Genomic DNA, 17375 nt, shown 5'->3' on the forward strand with positions numbered 1-17375 from the left:
GCCATACATTTTATAGTAAAATGAGTGATGTCATTACAAAGTACAACTGGCCGCGCAAAAAACAAGGCCCTCATACTAGTCTGTGGTTGAAAATATAAAAAGCTACTATTTTTAGAAGGCGAGAGATAAAAAAAGAAAATTGGCCTGGTCCCTAAAGGGGTACTCCACTGGAAAACATTTTTTTTAAATCAACTGGTGCCAGAAAGTTAAACAGATTTGTAAATTACTTCTATTAAAAAATCTTAATCCTTCCAGTACTTATCAGCTGCTGTATGATCCACAGGAAGTTCTTTTAATTTTGAATTTCCTTTCTGCCTGACCACAGTGCTCTCTGCTGACAACACTGTCCATTTTAGGAACTGTCCAGAGTAGGAGCAAATCCCCATATGAAAACCTCTCCTGCTCAAAAAGAAAAGAAATTCAAAAAGAAAAGAACTTCCTGTTAATTTAAAGTTTATTTAAATGTTTTTCATTTCCAGTGGAGTACTCCTGACCGAGGGTTTTTCCGTTTTTGCATTTTCGTTTTTTCCTCATTGCCTTTAAAAAAATCATAACTCTCTAAATTTTGCACCTAAAAATCCATAGGATTGCTTATTTTTTGCGCCACCAATTCTACTTTGTAATGACGTCAGTCTTTTTGCCCAAAAATCTACGGCGAAACAGAAAAAATAATCATTGTGAGACAAAATTGAAAAAAAAAAACGCTGTTTTGTAACTTTTGGGGGCTTCCGTTTCTATGTAGTACATTTTTCGGTAAAAATGACACCTTATCTTTATTCTGTAGGTCCATACGATTAAAATTATACCCTACTTATATAGGTTTGATTTTGTCGTACTTCTGGAAAAAATCATAACTACATGCAGGAAAATTCATATGTTTAAAATTGTCATCTTCTAACTTTTTTATTTCTGCGCGTATGGGGCGGTATGAGGGCTCATTTTTTGCGCCGTGATCTGAAGTTTTTAGCGGTATCATTTTTGTATTGATAGGACTTATTGATTATTTTTTCATGATATAAAAAGTGACCAAAAATGCACTATTTTTTTTGCGCGTACGCCATTGACCGTGCGGTTTAATTAACAATATATTTTTATAATTCGGACATTTCCGCACGCAGTGATACCATATTTGTTTATTTATTTACACTGTGGTTTTTTTTAATGGGAAAAGGGGGGTGATTCAAACTTCAAAGGGATGGGGTTAAATGATCTTTATTCACTTTTTTTTCACTTTTTTTTTGCAGTGTTATAGCTCCCATAGGGACCTATAGCACTGCACACACTGATCTTTTACATTGATCAGTGGTTTCTCATAGGAAACAAGTGATCGATGATTCTGCCACTTGACTGCTCATGCCTGGATCTCAGGCACTGAGCAGTCATTCGGCAATCGGACAGCGAGGAGGCAGGTAGGGACATCCCGAACAGCCCACTGAGCTAACCGGCATACTTTCATTTTCACTTTAGACGCGGCGTTCAACTTTGAACGCTGCGTCTAAAGGGTTAATAGAGCGCTGCACCGCAATCAATGCCGCGCTATTAGCCACGGGTCCCGGCCGTTGTTAGAGTCCGGGCCCGACCCGCTATGACGCGTTATAGATCGGGAGCGGACACATGACGTTCCAGTATGTCAAAATGAGCTTGGTCCTTAAGGGGTTAAACCTTACCCTCCACTATTAGGCTAGGTTCAGACTACGGAATTTCCGCCTGCAATTCCACTTTGAAATTGCAGACGAAAATTCCGCTTGCTAAAATGTATAGTGTAGTGAATGGGTTTCCGTTCACGAATTCACAATTTGTGAACGGAAAATCCGCTTGGAAATTTCCGCCTGAAGAATGGCGTTGCTCTTTCTTCAGGCGGAAATACTCGCAGAACACATTGCATTCTATTGGAGACTGCAGTGTCCGCGCGGTCCTAGTGCCGACTGATTCTGGCCGCACTCAGAAACTCCGGGCGGAAATTTTCTGCCCGGAGATTCTGTAGTCTGAACCTAGTCTTACTGAACCATACACAGGGCCCTTTTCTTATTCACAGACTGAACACAAAAGGAACTAATGTGCCTCCAGCTGTTGCAAAACTGCAACTCCCATCATGCCCAGACAGCCGAAGGCTATACGGGTATGCTGGGAGTTGTAGTTATGCAACAGTTGGAGGCATCCCGCTGCGAAACACTGCCCTAAACTGAACCTTACATAACAGTCCTACTCAGCTTAGCCCTATACCTGACCTCAGGTTACTAGAGAACTACATTTCCCATATAATCTCCACTGAACACTCTGCAGAACTCCTCTAGCTGGGATTTGGCGTTGTTGCATAATTATGTTTATTTCATTCCACCTCCTCATCCACAGATAAGCACATAACTGATATTAATACAGCTACGTTCACAGTCCATATGTTTATCGAAAAGGTGACAAGTAAAATTCTCCAAGAAACAAGCAGCACCTTTCTTCAGATGTCTCACTAGAGATTCTAGCCAACTCAGTTCTACATATATGAACCTGTGTGTGTGACACAGAATGTGTTCCGTCCACTCCTCCCCAGAACATACACTTTAATAATCTGCTTAGCCAGACAGACAATTTCATCAGCAGAGGATCAGCGAGGCGGCCCACGCCGGAACACACCATAGAAAGGTTTGCACTTCATATGCGATGCTGCTTTCTATATTTATCATGGTGGGGATATTTTATACAACATATCCCTAAACCATCATATGATTTTACTATATTATAGCTAGTAGTGCATTATATTACTTAAATATTAAAGGGGTCATCCAGCTATTAAAAAAAGTATCCCCTTTCTCCAGAACGTGGCCCGACTCTCCCTGCGGAACACTCTGGCCCCCTACCTTCTGAGATACACTCATCTCGGCAGTGACGACCCATTCAGCCACTCACCGGCCACAATGGTATCCAGTCTGAGTCAGCCAGTGATTGGCTGTCACTGCCGAAATGTGGGTGGGGTGCAAAGAGTTCGTCAGGATGGATGTCCTGTGGATAAGGAATATGTTTCACATAGCTGAATAAAACCTTTAAGTTCCCAAAAGTGGTGTTGCACAGTGCCCAAATCTCAGTATCATACAGTCATGCAGAGGGAGATTTATCAAAACCTGCAAAAGAAAAGTTGACCAGTTTCCAAATAGCAACCAATCAGATCACTTCTTAAAAAAGGCCTCTGAAAAATGAAAGAATCAATCTGATAGGTTGCTTTGGGCAACTGATTATCCTCTCTACAGGTTTTGATAAATCTCCCCTGCAGGGTCTAAGTAACAGCACCATACAATGTCTATATGTGGTCTCCCAGTACAGGACCTTGTCCTGTCCCCTCCTTAAGTCCCCTCAGGAAGAGTCCCTTGAGTCCATAGGGCTCTCCTGCAGGGCTCCCCCCTTGTTGCCTCATATAAATGTAATGTATTTGCATTGTGTACCGTATTTATCGGCGTATAACACACACTTTTTAGGCTAAACTTTTTAGGGGGAGAGAAGGGGCAGCGGCACCCATTGCCAGTGCCGCTGCCCCATTGCCCTCCCCATCCCTGGTTGTATAATTACCTGTTGCCGGGGTCAGGTCTGCGCTGCTTCAGGCCTCCAGTGTGTGTCCCCTGCGTTGTTGCTATGCACTGCACGGCGCGGCGCAATGACGAGTGACATCATTGCGTCTCGCAGTGCATAGCAACAACGCAAGGGACACACACCGGAGGCATGAAGCAGCGCAGACCCGACCCCGGCAACAGGTAATTATACAACCGAGGATGGGGGAGGCAACGGGGCCGTGGCGCCAGCAATGGGTGCCGCTGACCCTTCTCTTCGCCTGTCTGTCGGCGCCGCTGCCCTGTTGCCGGCGCCGCTTCTCTCCCCCTGCTATCGGCGCAGGCAATGGGGCAGCGGCACCGATAGCCAGGGGGAGAGAACGAACAGCGGCACCGATAGCCAGGGGGGTGCCGCTGCCCCTTGTCTCCCCCTGGCTATTGGCGCCGCTGCCCCATTGCCGATGTTGCTTCTCTCCCCCTGGCTATCGGCGCCGGCAATGGGGCACTGGCACCGATAGTCAGAGGGAGAGAACGGGCAGCGGCGCAGATAGCCAGCGGGAGAGAAGCGGCGGCAGCAGGGCTCTAGTCCCCAGGAAAGGCAGGGGGAGAGAAGCGGGCAGCGACGGCCTCTCTCCCCCTGCCTTTCCTGGGGGCTTCTGCGGGGTCAGAAACAGTGTATCGGGGTATACGCATACACACACACACCCCCTCATTTTACCAAGGATATTTGGGTAAAAAACTTTTTTTACTCAAATATCCTTGGTAAAATGAGGGTGCATGTTATAGGCCGGTGCGTGGTATACCCCGATAAATATGGTATATATTGTCTGTATATATAAAGTTGTATAGTTTGTATACCATGTATAGGACCTTCCTTGGTCATGTGACCTCCTGTCATGTGATATACCCAGAGTTCCATGAGCACAGGAACCCCAGGCATTAGCAACCAATGGGCTTTAGTCCAGCCCCCTAGTATATAAGGGGCTGTAGTCTCTCAGCTCTCTTAGTTCCTGCTTCTCATCCTGTACACTAAAGCAGCATCAATTCCTGCACAATTGCATCTAAGCCAAAGCCTAAGGAACAGCAGCAACTTCTAAAACATGAGTTACAATTCTCTCTACAAATCCAGTGACTACTACTCAGCTAAGGAATATATTAGTAGTACAGTGGCCTGCTTCAATATCTCAATAACTACAAGTCCAAGCAAGCCTGCGAGGTATACTGTGTCCCGGTTGCCTCTGAAGGAACTGCATAATTGTAATGACTGTTCCCTAAGCATTTCAAGTAAAAGTTCCAGTTTATTCAGAATCCTTGCTGTGGACATCCCTTACAAAACAGTTTTTGGGTTTGTTGACGACGGTTACCATACCGGAAATAACCACATTCTGGCGTCACGAACAATAAGGGGTTAACAACATCTTGCCCCCCAGGGTTAATACCACCAGACCCTGCTACATACTGCAACACCCCAGACACCACATATATAACTACCATGTAAATATTAAGCTTATATCTTAAATATTAGGTCTATATATGGTGATCTAAATAATAGCACCATACAGTGCTCAAATAGCATTGTCATGTAGCTCCAAAATATCAGTGCCATACAGTGACCAAATACAGTGGTTCATTAACCTAAAATGGCCTTAGATGACAATATTTTGAACATACAATGGTCTTTTCTTGACCATTGTAACCTGAAACCAAACTCACCAAACAATGCTACAGACAGTCCAGATCTGTGAAACATGTCAATGGCTGGAAGAATGGACCAATCAGAATTTACTGGTAAAACACCTGTATTACTGAAGTGTATGCACTGACTGGCTGTCTGGTAGCGCCTCCCTACAGTACAGGAAGGTATTACATGTTCTGTAGTCTTTACCTCTACCAGGGTTAGCTGCTCCTTTGGACACCAGGAGAGGGCAGCTCCAACACTGTGGGGGAGATTTATCAAACTCTGTGTTGAGCAAAGTTGACCAGTTGTTTATAGCTACCAATCAGATTGCTTCTTTCATTTTTAAAAAAGGTCTTTCAAAAATGAAAGAAGCAATCTGATTGGTTGCTATGGTCAACTGGTCATCATTGCTCTACACAGGTTTTGCTAAATCTCTCCATATGTACTGTACATGAACCTGAAGAAGCTCCTGTCCTCTACATAGACAGTAATTACAGCTCCCAGCAGATCTTTATTACTATTATATGTAAGGATTTGCTTTATATGTTTCTTTAATCCTCACTTTATCCTATTTTTGGATGTCATTTTGGGGCTTCAGAACCAATTACCAGTTTCCATAGAGTTATGGTCTCAACATACAATGGTTTCAACATACAATGGTCGTCCTGGAACCAATTAATATTGTAACTTGAGGGGCCACTGTATCAGATGCATATAGGGATCAGTGGTGATATTTTTTCCTTTTAGGCCAGATTGTCTTACACCTTATAGGTTTCTTTACTTACTTTGGATTAGTACCCATACCCCTAACCTTCATAAACATCTTCTCCCTGCCCTTGGTTAAACCTGATGGACATGCATTTTTTTCTTCTAACTACCGTATTTTTCGCTGTATAAGGGGAGTTGGTGCGTCTTATACGGCAAATACACACCTATCGGGTCGGTCCCTGCAGCCATTAACGGCCGGGACCCGCGGCTAATACAGGACATCACCGATCGTGGTGATTCCCTGTATTAACCCTTCAGACACGGCGATTAAAGCTGACCGCCACGTATGAAGCGAAAATAGCACTAACCCGGCTGTTCAGTCGGGCTGTTTGGGACCGCTGCAGTGAAATCGCGGCGTCCCGAACAGCTTATAGGACACTGGGAGGGTCCTTACCTGCCTCCTCGTGTCTGCTCTGGGCCGGGATCCCCTACATGGCCGGCGCTCTCCTTCGACGTCATCACGTCATCGCGCACTCCATCCCTTCATCCAATAGGAGCGGCGTGCGTAGCGACGTGATGACGGCGACGTGATGACGGCGACGGAGAGCGTCGATCCCAGGGAAGAAGACGTCCGGAGCGTTGGGGACACCACGGGGACGCGGCGAGATCCAGGGCAGCAGTGACGGGTCCGGAGCGGTACTACCTCCTATACCAATGGTCTTCAACCTGCCGACCTCCAGATGTTGCAAAACTACAACTCCCAGCATGCCCGGACAGTCAACGGCTGTCCGGGCAAGCTGGGAGTTATAGTTTTGCAACATCTGGAGGTCCGCAGGTTGAAGATCACTGTTGGGTGCAGAATCTTTTTTTTTCTAGATTTTGCACTTTTAAAATAGGGTGGGTCTTAAATGCCGGTGCGTCCTATAGGGTGAAAAATACGGTATATAATAAAGTCATACAGTAAAGACTGACCAAATATTTATAGCATCTACTAAGTCAGTAAATCTTAGAATAAGGTACTATACATACTATATTGTATAGTATAATCCTAGAACTGATCTTATGTAAGTTTTTGTTCAGACATTCAGGTTTTTTTTTTTATTGCAATTCTGAATACAAAGCCAGGAATGGGTTTGAAAAAAGATGAAGTTTTAGGGGGAGTATTTATGAAAAGTGGAGTAGGTGAACGTCTTTTTACTCCATTAATTCATGTAGTGGAAACTGTGTACCTGCACCTTATTTATGACCTGTCCAGGGCATGTGAATAATCTGGTGCTGATCACATTTCTCACATCAGTACTCCACTTTGTATGGTTTTTTTCTGTGACTTTTTGTGCGACTTTTTAATCCATGCAACAATTATGCAAGTTTTTAATAATGCTGTCCACAGTTAGTTGGTAAGTGCTTTTTTATTAGGTGGTGATTAGCGCCCGTTTTGTGTGTGTTGCGCCAAAGTATGCGACATTTAAAAAAATTGCATTTTCATAAATCCCTGACCACTGCAGAAAATGAACCGAAAACATGTCTGCCACAGCAACAAACCAAAACACAGTTAAATGAAAAGTCACAGGAAAAGTCGCAACAAACACACTGCACCAAAATATTGAGACAAATTTACCCAAGAAAACCAGGGTAAAATGCTTTATAAATACCCCCCTTATGCTAGGTTCACACTACGGAATTTCCGCCTGCAATTCCGCTTTGAAATTGCAGGCAGAAATTCCGCTTGCTAAAATGTGTAGTGTAGTGAATGGTTTTCTGTTCACAAATTCACACTTCGGAATTTGTGAAGCGGAATTTGTGAACGGAAAATCCGCTTGCAAATTTCCGCCTGAAGAATGGCGTCGCTCTTTCTTCAGGCAAAAATCTGCGCGGAACACATTGCAGTCTATTGGAGACTGCATTGTCCGCGCGGTCCTAGCACCGACTGATTCAGTCAGCGCTGGCCGCGCTCGGAGTCTCCCTGAGATTCCGTAGTCTGAACCTAGTCTAAGTCTTTCCTTTTATATGTGTCCTCAATTTATGATCTGTTTCTGGCTTTGTATTCAATAATTGCAATTAAAAATCTGAATGTGTGAAAACAGCCTAAAGGTGTTATCGCACAATTAAAAGTTATCCCTTATGCATAGGATAGGGGTTAACTAGCTCATTGGTAGGGGTCTGAACACTGGGACCTCCACTGATCCGGGGTGAATACGGTCCCCTCAGTAACAGGAAAGAAAAGAATGTCCAGCACTTGACTCGGGAAACAGGAACTTTAATTAGAATCCACAGGAGAACATACAGGAACACAAATGCGTGTGACGCGTTTCGGCTTGTTGTCACCAAGCCTTAGTCATATGTGACTAAGGCTTGGTGACAACAAGCCGAAACGCGTCACACGCATTTGTGTTCCTGTATGTTCTCCTGTGGATTCTAATTAAAGTTCCTGTTTCCCGAGTCAAGCGCTGGACATTCTTTTCTTTCCTGTATCTTGTTTGGGCGTAGCCCACGCCAGTTCGTGCGCTAACAGCTGAAGGTGAGCTGGTACATACTTGTTTGGTCCCCTGAGTAAGTCGTGCACTGTGCACACACAGTCAGTGCTCTATTCACTCTCTGTAGACTCCATAGTGTCAGTAAAAATTCAGGCTCATCATGTAAATTCTGCTTGATGATGTCACACACTGTACTATGTGACATCATCACGAGTGGAACAGTAGAAAAATTCCATTTTCAAATTCCCACTTCCTGCTGCCACAACAGATCCCACATTGGCTGTCAAACTTGCCTTGCCTAGTCATGCAGTAATGTCAATGTTGTGGGTAGCTTAATTGACATTCAGCAGTCTGGAAAAGCTGGGTGTCATCCTTTATGGGAGCTGTCATAGCAACCATATTGGCTATTATTATTAACCAACTTTCCCAGCACTGGATCGAGCTACGAAATGGACTAAAATGACTAAAACTTCTGAAAGAATAGGAATGGGCGAAGTCATAGGCAGTCATAAGCGTTCATAACTATGAAAAGCTGCACAGACATCAAGGATCCTTGTATCACTTCCTAAAGAGAATGTCACAACAGAGCAGCACAAAGCGGCAGCATGGTCATGTCTACAGCGTCTGAACTTTTATCAGTCGCATCTCTTTCTAGAATGTTCAATAAACACAAAGACCACAAAGAATTTTCTAAGACTGGCGTTTCATCCGACGGCAAAGGGCACAGGAGCAGGATGCACAACATTTATTAAGAGGTTCAGGCCTGTCCATGCGCCACACAGAAAATGTTTTAGCGTACAGTGTAGGACTTTATACACTGCACCCAATAGCCTTGTTGGGTGGGGGGACCCTTCAGATCCTGGGGATTTATTACTGCTGTCTGGTTAAGGCTGGAAGCCACAAACACCACTTGGAAATATGAGGTCTCCATAGACGGCAATGCATTTCCGAGCAGATAATGCAGAAAGAATAGAGATGTCTTTCTGCGGAGGCTGGAATCAAAATTTCCGTGACAGATGTTCCTGCCATGTGCATAGTGCAGCACAATCCCATTAAAAACATTAAGACTCTGCTGCAACAGAATTTCCAAGTGGAATTCATCTGTGGTGCAAGGATCCCACTGAAAACAATGAGACTCTGCTGCACTGGAATTTCCAAGCAGGATTTTTCCACCAGTTTACGCTCAGAAATTCCACTGTGTGAACGAGGCCTTACAAAACCTTGATACTCAGCGTTTCCAGACCACAGAATAAACCACTGGACTCGAAGCACTGCTATATTGTAGCAAGGCTGACATCTATGTCAGTTGAATATGATTAGGATAGGAGTTCGGCCTCTAGGTGTAAACAAGAGTTGCATTCATTGACAGCAAGCAAAGATTGTAAAAGTGTTGAAAAAATGTATAACCACACTGCTTTTATCATAAGTTTTTGATGGATGTGGGGTTTTGCGGATTAAACTGTGGTATGGCAGCATGTGAGTGCAGTTCCAGCTGCCACAGATTAACTACCTGGCCTAAGAAGCAGAATAGTCACCAGACCAGTGTTTGTGAAACACTGCACTTGACAATAATCATCTTCATTTACATAAATCTGAATTAATCATAATAAATGATTGCATACTAGTTAGCATATCACCAAATCAGGGACTTTTTGTTATATGTATTATCAAAGTACGGTAGTTATACAATGTGGACACCTAAGCCATAGATTTAAGCTTTTGCCACAAGAACGGCACCAAATGTGTCAAATTTATTAAGCGGATGCAACTAATGTGTCTTCCTCCTGACCAGAGTATGAAATACGAGTCAGTCAAAATAATTAATTAGTAATAAATGTTATATTTTAATAGTTTTGACACTTAGATTTTATCACATAATTATTTTTTTTTAATGGGAAAGGGGGGATTGAACTTTTTTTTTTAACCTTTTTTTCTTCTTCTTCAATTTTTTAGCCCCCATAAGGGACTATTACATGCAATTGATCAGTGTTATTGGTGCTCTGTTGCACCATGCTTCCATGGCTTCCTGCAGCACTGGAGTGCTGATTGAACGGGACCGAGGCAGGTAGGCACCCTCTGCCCATCCTCTCCACTGATAGGGAACCCGCAATTTCAGTGGGTTTACTCATCTGATTTTTTACATGTTGTGATTAACTTTCATCTCAACATCTAAAGAGTTAATGCCAGACATCCCCCTGATCAGTGATGTCAGGCATTAGCCACAGGTCCATCTCACTAATTGGGAGCAGAGCGTACTTGTATGCCCTGCATCCTTAAGGGCACTGTCAGATTCAAAAACTTTTTATATGTTGTAGATCTTGGAAAAACATTAGCCTTTCTAATATATTTCAGCCATTTGTATCTACTTTTTTATATAAATATCCGGGCTTATAAAAAAAGACCACTAGGGGTCCCCATACCATTCAGAACATGGTTCTGTCCAGATATAGTATCATTTTTTGTCCCTGTAGGCTAGGACAAAGTTCAGTAAGTGAGGGTGGGACTAGCATTCCTCTGTGCTCACTTCTGTCTTGTCTATCAGACTGTAGCATGGAAACAGAAAGGAAGGGATTGGATTAAGAGATCCAGCACAGCTGAGCAGACTAAGGGAGGAAGTGAATGGTGAGTGAGGTGGGCTCAGTGCTTGCTTTTGAAATGTCCATTCCCGAGCAATGGATGTCAGAATGAGTGAGCAGCGGATGTCCGAATGAGTGAGCAGCAGAAGAGACGGATTTGTGAGCCAAATACAAAAGCTAGACATATAGGGGGAGAAGATTTATCAAAACCTGTTCAGAGGAAAAGTTGCTGAGTTGCTCATAGCAACCAATCAGATGGCTTCTTTCATTTTTGAAAAGATCTCTGAAAAATTAAAGAAGCAATCTGATTGGTTGCTATGGGCAACTCAGCAACTTTTCAGCTAAACAGGTTTTCATAAATCTCCCCCATTGAGCGTTATTTTTTCTGTCCATTTGATCCCAGTTTTTGTACTGTAATATACAATATACGTCATCCCTGTTCACGGCTGACACCTTGTAGTATTACCGCCGTAGGAATTTCTCTGGCCTAGTGCTAATTGTCTCTGCCGGAGGGATTGTCACTGCCTTGGGTTATATAGGAAAAACATTACAATTAGTGGTGAAGTCTTACATCTCCCATCATGTCCCCATGTCTTTCCTCCTCACCTCCTGATCCATATATATATATATATATATATATATATATATATATATATATGTATATATATATATATATATATATATATATATAGATAGATAGAAATATAGATATAGATTATAGAGATATAGATATAGATATAGACTGTTTTTAAACAGAGATGTCATGGAAGGCAGCACTGAGCAGGAGGGGGACATGTAGTGTGTACAAGGCAAATGCCAGACAGGGCAGATGACACCACAGCCTGAGACATGTATGGCGCAGTTTATTCACAATACATTGCAGTATAGGATATAAAATCACAGTGCAGGACTACAACCCCCATGAGTGTATATGTTATGTGCAGCAAACACACCTTATATTTGCTATATAAGGAGATAGATAATAGATATGATATTGATAGACAGTATTTCTCAAAGAAAAGGATTGCAGTAACACATGTTTTGCTATACACATGTTTATTCCCTTTGTGTGTATTGGGACTATACCAAAAAAGGGAGGGAAAAAAGCAAATTAGACATAATGTCACACCAAAGTAAAAAAATGGGCTGGACAAAATTATTGGCACCCTTATCTAAATATTTGGTTGCACACCCTTTGGAAAAAATAACTGAAATCAGTTGCTTCCTATAATCATCAATAAGCTTCTTACACCTCTCAGCCAGAATGTTGGACCACTCTTCCTTTGCAAACTGCTCCAGGTCTCTCTTATTGGAAGGGCGCCTTTTCCCAACAGCAATTTTCAGATCTCTCCACAGGTGTTCAATGGGATCTAGATCTGGACTCATTGCTGGCCACTTCCGAACTCTCCAGGGCTTTGTTGCCATCCATTTCTGGGCACTTCTTGATGTATGTTTGGGGTCATTGTCCTGCTGGAAGACCCAAGTTCTCTGATGCAAACCCAGCTTTCTGACACTGGGCTGTACAGTGCGAACCAAAATCCTTGGTAATCCTGAGCCTGCAGGACAGCTTGAAAGTCTTTGGAACTTGTTTGGGGCTGCTTATCCACCCTCCGGACTATCCTGCATTGACACCTTCTATCATTTTTTCTCTTCTGTCCACGCCCAGTGAGATTGAGACAGTTATCTTCTCCTCTTTCTGTTGTCCATGCTTAGTGTGGCACACACAGACACACAATGCAAAGTCTATGTGAACTTCTCTCCTTTTTATCTGCTTTCAGGTGTGATTTTTATATTGCCCACACCTGTTACTTGCCCTAGGTGAGTTTAAAGGAGCAGCAGATGCTTAAAACAATCTTATTTTTCCACAATTTTGAAAGGGTGACAATAATTTTGTCCAGCCCATTTTCGGAGTTTGGTGTGACATTATGTTCAATTTGCTTTTTTTCTTCCTTTTTTTTGTTTATTTCCAATACACATAAAGAGAATAAACATGTGTGTAGCAAAACATGTATTACTGCAATCCTTTTCTGTGAGAAATACGTCATTTTATAGAAAAATTTCAGGGGTGCCAATATTTACGGCCATGACTGTAGATAGGAGATAGATAGACAGACAGACAGACAGATAGCTAGAAATGAGATAGATAGATAGATGGATATGAGATAGCTAGCTAGCTAGATAGATAGATAGATAGATAAATATGTATGAGATAGATAGATAGATATGAGATAGATAGAGAGATAGATATGAGATAGATAGATAGAGAGATAGATAGATATGAGATAGATAGATGTTTTAGATCAATACATATAGATGAGATAGATAGATAGATAGATAGATAGATTGAAATGAAATAGATAGATAGATGCAGATAGATAGATAGATAGATAGATAGATAGATAGAGATAGAAATGAGATAGATATTTTAGATCCATATATATATATAGATGAGATAGATATATAGATAGATAGATAGAGATGGGATAGATATATAGATAGATATTTTAGATCAATAGATAGTGATAGATAGAAATGCAATAATTAGATATGAGATACCATAGATAGATGGATAAATCAATAGATACATAGATACTGTGGATAGATAGGTAGAGAAAGCGATAGATAGATAGATAGATAGATAGATATGGAATCCAATCCTAAATGTGCACTGTCATTATAAAACCATTTTTATATGTCAAAGAAAGGTATGAAAAGTTTTGATCGGTTGTGGTCTGATTGTTTAGACCCCTACTGATCAGTAGAACAAGCCTGTAGAAGTCCATGCTTAGCGCATTCTCTCCCAGCTCTGTGTTACATGAATAAGATGTCTCATAATGGAAGTCTTTGGGACTGTCTCGGTCACATAGACACACAGGGGGTGGAGGAAGCGTGGTAGCTTGTGTTCCCCCCCCCCCCTCGATCTAGTTTGAACACTCACACTTCAACTGATCAAAAATTAGGACATGTCAAAAGTTTTCTTTATAATGACAGGAACACTTGAAGTATTGTTTTTGGCAGCAAATGGTTGGCTCCAAATTAGCTTTAGATTTAGTTCTACTAGACCTCTGGGGCTCATTACTGTGTCAGGACCTGGGCTAACTGCAGGATCTATTGGTACCCTTGGATAGAGATGAAGGTAGATAGATTGATGGACAGACAGACATGATATGATATGAGAATGAGATGGATAGATAGATAGATATGAGATAGATATGAGATAGACAGATAGATAGATAGATGGATAGAGAGATAGATATGATATAGATAGATAGATAGATATCAGATAGATAGATGTGAGATAGATAGATAATAGATAGATAATTGATAGATGATAGATGGATAGATAGATAGATAGATAGATATGAGAGAGATAGATATGAGATAGATAGATAGATAGATAGACATGAGACAAACAGACATGACATAGATATATCACATTTTAGACATGGAAGCCTCTTAAATATCAGGGTCATTATTCTGCGTTACTGTGACTGCTACATCCTCTGCACCATGACCTGCAGAAAATGTCACCAGGCTATTACTACTGAGGGGGGGGGGGGGGGGGGGGGAAGCAAGGTAATTCTACTAGATATACCCCCAAGGGATCCAAAAAGAGATAACTAAGAAACAACATTCACACCCCCAGTATCGTCCAGTGTCACATGTCTTTACGTAGTGGTCCTGAGACGATAGATATGGAACAGATTAGTAAGAGATATACAGATATAATGAAATAGTCAACTATTTTCAAGGGGACAGGGGTGATACGTTGACGGACATAGTGTGGTGCTGCATGCTCTGTGCATACAATGTATCCCTCCCAGCAGCAGCAGAACACCCCTGGGCACCGGCACCAGAGCTGCAGACAGTGCAGCAGAGGAGGATGACAGCGTCAGTCCTCGCCCCTCCCGCACCCCCCTCACCTGCAGTCAGCCGGTCCCAGGATCCTCGTCCTCCCCCTCTGGCTTACAGGCAGTGAGGGGCACCAGTGTGGAATTGGAGCTGGGCACAGAGCTGGCACAGAGCAGGATAGCTGGTCTGGGCACGAACATTGAACGTCAGAGACTTAGAGACCTGGTGATGAGCGAGAAAATCCCTCCTCTTACAGCAAAGAGGACGAAGGAGGGAGAGGTGAGGACAGACACAGAGGAGGGGTGCAGAGGAAGAGAGGTGAGGACAGGAGGGGCACAGAGGAAGAGAGGTGAGGATAGGAGGGGCGCAGAGGAAGAGAGGTGAGTATAGGAGGGGCACAGAGGAAGAGAGGTGAGTATAGGAGGGGGCAGAGGAAAAGAGGTGAGGATAGGAGGGGTGCAGAGGAAGAGAGGTGAGGATAGGAGGGGTGCAGAGGAAGAGAAGTGAGGATAGGAGGGGTGCAGAGGAAGAGAGGTGAGGATAGGAGGGGCGCCGAGGAAGAGAGGTGAGGATAGGAGGGGCGCAGAGGAAGAGTGGTGAGGTTAGGAGGGGTGCCGAGGAAGAGAGGTGAGGATAGGAGGGGTGCAGAGGAAGAGAGGTGAGGATAGGAGGGCGCCGAGGAAGAGAGGTGAGGATAGGAGGGGTGCAGAGGAAGAGAGGTGAGGATAGGAGGGGTGCAGAGGAAGAAAGGTGAGGATAGGAGGGGTGCAGAGGAAGAGAGGTTAGGATAGGAGGGGTGCAGAGGAAGAGAGGTGAGGATAGGAGGGGTGTAGAGGAAGAAAGTTGAGGATAGGAGGGGTGCAGAGGAAGAGAGGTGGGGATAGGAGGGGTGCAGAGGAAGAGAGGTTAGGATAGGAGGGGTGCAGAGGAAGAGAGGTGAGGATAGGAGGGGTGCAGAGGAAGAGAGGTGAGGATAGGAGGGGTGCAGAGGAAGAAAGGTGAGGATAGTAGGGGGTGCAGAAGAAGAGAGGTGAGGATAGGAGGGGCATAGAGAAAAAGGTGAGGAGAGGAGGGGCGCAGAGGAAGAAAGGTAAGGATAGGAGGGGCACAGAGGAAGAGAGGTGAGGATAGGAGGGGCACAGAGGAAGAGAGGTGAGGATAGGAGGGGTGCAGAGGAAGATAGGTGAGGATAGAAGGGGCGCAGAGAAAGATAGGTGAGGATAGGAGGGGTGCAGAGGAAGAAAGGTGAGGATAGAAAGGGCGCAGGGGAAGAGAGATGAAAAGAAGCAGAGCTAAATGGAGAGCGAAGCTAGCTCCACCCAGAGCTTATAAGGGGGAGATTAGCAGGGAGCCCATAGGTCACTCTTGGGATCACCTGGTCACTGGTACCTCCTGGGTAACAATCACATGACATATCACATGGTATAACTCTTAAAGCAGCAATACATTTTATAACACTTTACATGGTAAAACATATTTACAATGGGGAAACAAGTTCAGGGGGCCTTGGGGACACTGAAGAAGGCTGCCTGACAGGACAGCAGGAGCACAGGGTAACACCTACTGTACTGGGCCACCACACCATGATTGTTACATACGGGAATCGGATCTGGTGGGAGGTGTGAAAATCGGGCACTTCTATATCCCAGCCAGACCCGGCCCCATCTCATTTATTTGAATGAGCCAACTGGAGTCAGATAGTGACTCCGATTGGCTAATTTTTGCCCCATATCTGGTATTGTGTCCGGACTTAAAACCGTAGTATACTACGGTTTTCTGTCCGGTCACAAAACCAGATACGGGATAAAAATTAGCCAACCGAAGTCACAATCTGACTCCAGTTGGCTCATTCAAATAAATGAGATGGGGTCGGGTCCGGCTGGGATACGGAAGTGCCCGGCTTTCACATCTCCCATCAGATCCGGTCCCCGTATGTAACAATCTTGGTGTGAATGCACCCTTAGCTAATTAGACAGGTTCCCCTCCCCCTTCCCCCCTCAATATATAGATAGATATCCCCCCCCCCCCTTTAGGCAGGCAGAAAGGTTGTAAGCAGGCTTCAGCCACCCCCCCCCCTTCTTTCCACCCTCCATAGACAAATAGATCTCCCCCCTTTAGTCACTTAGTTTGGCAGGCTTCACCCATGTGGTGTAGCAGGGTCTGGTGGTATTAACCCTGTGGGGAAAGGTGTTATTAACCCCTGATTTGCTGTGATGCCAGGATGTGGTTGTTTTCTGTATAAGGCCCTGCCGACAACCAACCCAGAAACGGCAGGCAATAAAGGAATGTCCACTGCAGGAAATATGAAATGACTGGAACTTTTACTTAAACTTCTTATGAAACAGTCTTTACAGTTATGCAGTTTCTCTAGAGGCAACCGGTATGCAGGATACCTCACAGGCTTGCTGGGACTTGTAGTATTTAGATTTATGCAGGCCACTGTGCTACTAATTGTATACTTGAGTTGAGTAGTAGTCACTAGAATTGTAGATAGAGCTTGATAACTCAAGTTTTGTAGTGGCTGCAAGTTCCTTAGGCTTTGGCCTAGCGGAGA

The 17375-nt window shown here is 43.7% G+C and overlaps 1 protein-coding gene across 1 annotated transcript in view; it reads right to left on the bottom strand.

The window, feature by feature from the left end:
* Nucleotides 1–15107, bottom strand: part of LOC130276122 (contactin-4-like) — a 294692-nt gene extending 279585 nt beyond the window's left edge. The window contains exon 1 of the mRNA XM_056525041.1: nt 14893–15107. The gene's annotated coding sequence lies outside the window, so the exon portion shown is untranslated. The remainder of the gene's footprint in view (nt 1–14892) is intronic.
* Between the last annotated feature and the right edge of the window lie 2268 nt (nt 15108–17375).

Source organism: Hyla sarda, chromosome 6, assembly GCF_029499605.1.
Source record: "Hyla sarda isolate aHylSar1 chromosome 6, aHylSar1.hap1, whole genome shotgun sequence".
Lineage (NCBI taxonomy): Eukaryota > Metazoa > Chordata > Amphibia > Anura > Hylidae > Hyla > Hyla sarda.